The sequence below is a fragment of the Lepisma saccharinum genome, chromosome 24, assembly GCF_977018435.1.
Source record: "Lepisma saccharinum chromosome 24, izLepSacc3.1, whole genome shotgun sequence".
In the NCBI taxonomy this organism is placed as follows: Eukaryota; Metazoa; Arthropoda; class Insecta; order Zygentoma; family Lepismatidae; genus Lepisma; species Lepisma saccharinum.
In genome coordinates this window covers 34,584,623-34,592,456 of record NC_139252.1, presented here as the reverse complement: position 1 = coordinate 34,592,456, position 7,834 = coordinate 34,584,623, and positions in this window count along the sequence as shown.

Sequence of the window (7,834 nt, the reverse complement as noted above, 5' to 3'; positions counted from 1 at the left end):
TAGACACACAAACTGTGTTTCTTCAACTTTAGCTGAAATTTAGGTTTATTTTTTTACTCTAATATCACAATTTCTTCTATTCAGGCAACATTTTTTATTAAATTTTGGACTAACAAAGACATTTTTCAACTTTTAACTTGTTATTTTAAAAGTTTATTTCCATTTTTTACTCTAATATCACAATTTCATCTATTCTTGCAGAAGTGTTTATTGCCATTTTGACTTGCAAAGATAATTTTTTCAACTTCTTTTATTATTTTTTCTATTTATTGCCTTTTGTATCTTATATTTTTAATTCTTAACTTTGAGTTTTGTTCTTTATTTAAAAAAATTCTCTAATCACTAAGGAAGAAGTACTTTTAAGTAAAACTGTACCCACAAAGTTTATTATTACTATTATTATTAGTATTATTATTATTATTGTTGTTGTTTTTGTTTTGATGTAGTTGTTGAATCTTGTTGTTAATTGTTAGGGTTTATTGACTTCCACTACGCTATTTTTGGTTTGCTTCGTAGGAAAGTTTGTTTATTTTAGAGTTTCCTCGGTATTTTCTTACTGTTAGGGTAGGTAAAGTTTCCTAAATATATGAGTAGGGTTCCATATATTCTTGTTCTTGCATGTTTTTCATATGATGTGATCACCACAACTCTCCAAGTGCTTTTACTGCATGTTTCCATTTTTATTGAGGCTTAGTGATTCCTAGAGCCACTTTATGCATGAGAGAAAGCTTGAAAATTTTGATCTCAGATAGCCGTCAACCTTATGTCAGAGTATTTTCGAGTATATTTTAGTCTTATTATGGCCCACTAGAATATCATGGCTTGCTTATTTTTTAAGTATGTTGCGCAGTTATTGTATTTTTGCTTTTGCTTTCTAGATAAACTGTATGAAATGTTTAATATTTGTACTTTTTTGCACTTATAAGAGGCCAAACTTTTACTGTAACTAAAATTATTATGTCTCTAAGCACTGAAACCCCTTTACCAAGAGTACTATAACTGAATGTTTATTAATATTGTTTCTTTCATCCCTTAAATATAACAATTTAACAATATAATGACAAATCACAGGACAAGTCGATGTTAGCAGATGACTACGTGGCTCTTAAGTCCACCTGCCAAACTTTTCTTACCATGCTATTTACCTTTATAGTCTTTTATTCGGGTACGTTTCAAGTACTATTGACTTTTTGAGTGTTTGATTAATACCAGGGGTTATTTGTATCTGTTATGCTGTATTATTCGAGGCTTCTATTTTTTATTCTACATTCACTATATGTCCCTGAGAACTAAATTCCACTGACTGAAGCTTAAAGCTTAGGCTCTACAGCATGTTGAATGGTTAAGCACTGGTCAATATGAATTTTACAGAGGCTAGTAGGAGGCATAGGAACACACGCCAGAGCCTTATTAGCGTGCAAGAAGCACTTTCAGGGAGTACTACGAGGAAACGAAGTTGATTTTTTGAGGGCTTTACCAGTTACACAGCCAATATTTGCTATTTCAAGTAACTACATGTACCAGAACATTTTACAGCCCAACACTAACTAGACTTCAATTTATACTTTATTAGGTGCTAAATGTAGCAAGAACACTGATTGTACATACTTTTGAGAATCCAACTATTTCAGGATTTTTTCTATGTAAGCATATTTTTATTGATTACTAACTTTAACAGACCAATCAGGAAGACGCCAAAATTCACTAAACTTAGTACTATAGTGTATGTGATTGCATGAAAAGTAGAAATTATAACATCCACAAGATTTCGCTTTTTTTTGCTTTTGTGACTAATCGTGACGCTGAGGATGAATGGATGGCCAAAAATCTTAAGGACTGGATGTATTTTACCACTACAGACGCCTATGTAGAAACACTAGAGTACTGTTAGCTTTCAAAATTGAGGTTATACTGTACTGTTTTTTAAATATTTCGTATTTGGCACGTTACAGTTATATCCATTTCAAGACAAATATTGCTAAAACTCTCAAATTTACTGGTACAAGTTGATATTTCTGCTATCAGAGGAATTAACAACCCTATTTTACAAACAAATGGTATTGTTTACACTTTATTTACTTCAATCTGAGACTAATATTTTACAGTAATTGAATCATTCAGCCCTAGTCAATACTTTACTGCATCAGAAAGTTTGTTATTAATCTAATAAGTATGCTATTTTGTGATATTCTAATGCAAACGTTGTTTAATTCACTGGTTATAATGCAAACTTTTGCACAAATTCGATATATTCACTACCTTCAAACCAAACAATTGTACTTATTTAGCGCATTTCATTTATATTTCTTGTAATTAACTTATGTTTCTTATAATTAACAAACTAAACTAATTACTTTGGCATGTTAAAAACCTTATTTTTTTACTATTTCCTTTTCTATCAGGTTCTATATTGCTGTTTTTATCAATTATGTAAGACCACACTCTGGTAAATGCACATATATTCTCTTTTATACACACGCACGTCACACACACACACACACACACACACACACATTTACACACTTATACGAACATACATCTGACGTTTTTCAATATTTTGCTATGAAGTTTGCATCCACGCTATTCAAACAAGGGCAGGCAATGTAGTATTTGTGAGTATTAGTAATCCCAAAGTGGTGTTTTTGGTGTCCAAGTTCAGATGAGAGGCTGTTATGTGCCTTTTGCAGGGGATTGCATGTGAAGTGTATGCATATTGAGCATTATTGAGTGTGTAGGCTTCCAAGTTTTGCTGTTATTTTCCTATAATTCTGTGAGACTGTAGAGAGTTCTCCCTTTTCAACCACTTTTCTTTCATTGATTGGATACTTTTTGGGAACTTAGCAGTTTTTTATGTTATGAAGCAGATTGTTGTAGAATATTTTGCATGGTCTTTTGTGATATTGAGTGCCTGCTGTAACGGAAGTAAGTATCTTTCCTTCTTGTGTTGATGTTCTCGTGTAGGTTTCCTATTTTCGGTCAAGTTGCAGTAGGGAACTTAGCAGTTTTTATGTTATGAAGCAGATTGTTGTAGAATATTTTGCATGGTCTTTTGTGATATTGAGTGGGTGCTGTAATGGTAGTAAGTATCTTTCCTTTTTGTGTTGATGTTCTTGTGTAGGTTTCCTATTTTCTGTCAAGTTGCAGTACTTAGAATAATCGCTACTGTCTTATTGATCTACGAAGCTCCTTTGAATAATCATTTGCATGTGACCCTATACTCCACGTTGTACTTTGTTCTGGGAGCTATCTTTTGAAGCCTTGGCATTCTGCTAGTACAGTATTATTATCGTAGAGGTAAATTAGTTCGTGAAAATATGTATTTTTCTGATTAACTATAGTCGCTTAGTTGTTCTAGCAGGTATAAGTAGTTACTGCTGATGTTGTTAATTTTCTATTCGCAGGGGCTATGTATGATGTAGCGTATTTGTGTTGGCTGTCCCTTTTATTCCTATGTTGTTGAGTTTCTCCATAAGCATGTCCTGTTTTACTCTATTCTATGCCTTGTTGCTGCTAAATATCTGAGGTATGTTGCTGGTTCATATCTGAGGTAGCTTGTTTGACTATCTATTATTTTTGCTATGGCTGTGGCTATTGATGTCCCTTTCTGAATTCCATGTTGGTTTCTGTTTATCCTTGTTGCTGCTTGTTATCTGTGTTAGGTTGTTTGACTTCAGGACTATCCTTTTTTAACTTTATTGTTGATTGCTGTTTTGTTTATTTCCTTATTTGTTTTTATTTGTTTACTGAATCTATTTGTTTTGTGTCTTGTAATATTATTTACTATAGTAACAAAATTATTTTTAAAGATTGATATTTATCACCATACTTGTATATTTCTTGTTCAGTAATTGTCAAAGTTTAATTTATTTTGTCCGCTATCTTTAGCAAATAACACTATTTTGAAATTTAATATATAAATTCCTGAAAATTTACTGTAATTTTATATCAACTAACATATTTATTTTAACAAAAATAACAAAATTGTACAAAAGTTCAAATAGCAGAAGAATTGTACTCTTAAATTATTAACTTTGCAAGAATAGTATTTTTAAAACGTTAACTTTGTAAAAATTGTACTTTTAAAACATTAACTTTGTAAAAATTGTACTTTTAAAACATTAACTTTGTAAAAATTGTACTTTTAAAACATTAACTTTGTAAAAATTGTACTTTTAAAACATTAACTTTGTAAAAATTGTACTTTTAAAACATTCACTTTGAAAAAAAATGTACTTTTACACCAGAAATAATCAAATATATAGGAAAGAAGGAGAAGTTCTGTTGCTCAGAATAATAAATATCAATCTTTAAAAATAATTTTGTTACTATAGTAAATAATATTACAAGACACAAAACAAATAGATTCAGTAAACAAATAAAAACAAATAAGGAAATAAACAAAACAGCAATCAACAATAAAGTTAAAAAAGGATAGTCCTGAAGTCAAACAACCTAACACAGATAACAAGCAGCAACAAGGATAAACAGAAACCAACATGGAATTCAGAAAGGGACATCAATAGCCACAGCCATAGCAAAAATAATAGATAGTCAAACAAGCTACCTCAGATATGAACCAGCAACATACCTCAGATATCTAGCAGCAACAAGGCATAGAATAGAGTAAAACAGGACATGCTTATGGAGAAACTCAACAACATAGGAATAAAAGGGACAGCCAACACAAATACGCTACATCATACATAGCCCCTGCGAATAGAAAATTAACAACATCAGCAGTAACTACTTATACCTGCTAGAACAACTAAGCGACTATAGTTAATCAGAAAAATACATATTTTCACGAACTAATTTACCTCTACGATAATAATACTGTACTAGCAGAATGCCAAGGCTTCAAAAGATAGCTCCCAGAACAAAGTACAACGTGGAGTATAGGGTCACATGCAAATGATTATTCAAAGGAGCTTCGTAGATCAATAAGACAGTAGCGATTATTCTAAGTACTGCAACTTGACAGAAAATAGGAAACCTACACAAGAACATCAACACAAAAAGGAAAGATACTTACTACCATTACAGCACCCACTCAATATCACAAAAGACCATGCAAAATATTCTACAACAATCTGCTTCATAACATAAAAACTGCTAAGTTCCCTACTGCAACTTGACCGAAAATAGGAAACCTACACGAGAACATCAACACAAGAAGGAAAGATACTTACTTCCGTTACAGCAGGCACTCAATATCACAAAAGACCATGCAAAATATTCTACAACAATCTGCTTCATAACATAAAAAACTGCTAAGTTCCCAAAAAGTATCCAATCAATGAAAGAAAAGTGGTTGAAAAGGGAGAACTCTCTACAGTCTCACAGAATTATAGGAAAATAACAGCAAAACTTGGAAGCCTACACACTCAATAATGCTCAATATGCATACACTTCACATGCAATCCCCTGCAAAAGGCACATAACAGCCTCTCATCTGAACTTGGACACCAAAAACACCACTTTGGGATTACTAATACTCACAAATACTACATTGCCTGCCCTTGTTTGAATAGCGTGGATGCAAACTTCATAGCAAAATATTGAAAAACGTCAGATGTATGTTCGTATAAGTGTGTAAATGTGTGTGTGTGTGTGTGTGTGTGTGTGTGACGTGCGTGTGTATAAAAGAGAATATATGTGCATTTACCAGAGTGTGGTCTTACATAATTGATAAAAACAGCAATATAGAACCTGATAGAAAAGGAAATAGTAAAAAAATAAGGTTTTTAACATGCCAAAGTAATTAGTTTAGTTTGTTAATTATAAGAAACATAAGTTAATTACAAGAAATATAAATGAAATGCGCTAAATAAGTACAATTGTTTGGTTTGAAGGTAGTGAATATATCGAATTTGTGCAAAAGTTTGCATTATAACCAGTGAATTAAACAACGTTTGCATTAGAATATCACAAAATAGCATATTTATTAGATTAATAACAAACTTTCTGATGCAGTAAAGTATTGACTAGGGCTGAATGATTCAATTACTGTAAAATATTAGTCTCAGATTGAAGTAAATAAAGTGTAAACAATACCATTTGTTTGTAAAATAGGGTTGTTAATTCCTCTGATAGCAGAAATATCAACTTGTACCAGTAAATTTGAGAGTTTTAGCAATATTTGTCTTGAAATGGATATAACTGTAACGTGCCAAATACGAAATATTTAAAAAACAGTACAGTATAACCTCAATTTTGAAAGCTAACAGTACTCTAGTGTTTCTACATAGGCGTCTGTAGTGGTAAAATACATCCAGTCCTTAAGATTTTTGGCCATCCATTCATCCTCAGCGTCACGATTAGTCACAAAAGCAAAAAAAAGCGAAATCTTGTGGATGTTATAATTTCTACTTTTCATGCAATCACATACACTATAGTACTAAGTTTAGTGAATTTTGGCGTCTTCCTGATTGGTCTGTTAAAGTTAGTAATCAATAAAAATATGCTTACATAGAAAAAATCCTGAAATAGTTGGATTCTCAAAAGTATGTACAATCAGTGTTCTTGCTACATTTAGCACCTAATAAAGTATAAATTGAAGTCTAGTTAGTGTTGGGCTGTAAAATGTTCTGGTACATGTAGTTACTTGAAATAGCAAATATTGGCTGTGTAACTGGTAAAGCCCTCAAAAAATCAACTTCGTTTCCTCGTAGTACTCCCTGAAAGTGCTTCTTGCACGCTAATAAGGCTCTGGCGTGTGTTCCTATGCCTCCTACTAGCCTCTGTAAAATTCATATTGACCAGTGCTTAACCATTCAACATGCTGTAGAGCCTAAGCTTTAAGCTTCAGTCAGTGGAATTTAGTTCTCAGGGACATATAGTGAATGTAGAATAAAAAATAGAAGCCTCGAATAATACAGCATAACAGATACAAATAACCCCTGGTATTAATCAAACACTCAAAAAGTCAATAGTACTTGAAACGTACCCGAATAAAAGACTATAAAGGTAAATAGCATGGTAAGAAAAGTTTGGCAGGTGGACTTAAGAGCCACGTAGTCATCTGCTAACATCGACTTGTCCTGTGATTTGTCATTATATTGTTAAATTGTTATATTTAAGGGATGAAAGAAACAATATTAATAAACATTCAGTTATAGTACTCTTGGTAAAGGGGTTTCAGTGCTTAGAGACATAATAATTTTAGTTACAGTAAAAGTTTGGCCTCTTATAAGTGCAAAAAAGTACAAATATTAAACATTTCATACAGTTTATCTAGAAAGCAAAAGCAAAAATACAATAACTGCGCAACATACTTAAAAAATAAGCAAGCCATGATATTCTAGTGGGCCATAATAAGACTAAAATATACTCGAAAATACTCTGACATAAGGTTGACGGCTATCTGAGATCAAAATTTTCAAGCTTTCTCTCATGCATAAAGTGGCTCTAGGAATCACTAAGCCTCAATAAAAATGGAAACATGCAGTAAAAGCACTTGGAGAGTTGTGGTGATCACATCATATGAAAAACATGCAAGAACAAGAATATATGGAACCCTACTCATATATTTAGGAAACTTTACCTACCCTAACAGTAAGAAAATACCGAGGAAACTCTAAAATAAACAAACTTTCCTACGAAGCAAACCAAAAATAGCGTAGTGGAAGTCAATAAACCCTAACAACAACAACAAGATTCAACAACTACATCAAAACAAAAACAACAACAATAATAATAATAATACTAATAATAATAGTAATAATAAACTTTGTGGGTACAGTTTTACTTAAAAGTACTTCTTCCTTAGTGATTAGAGAATTTTTTTAAATAAAGAACAAAACTCAAAGTTAAGAATTAAAAATATAAGATACAA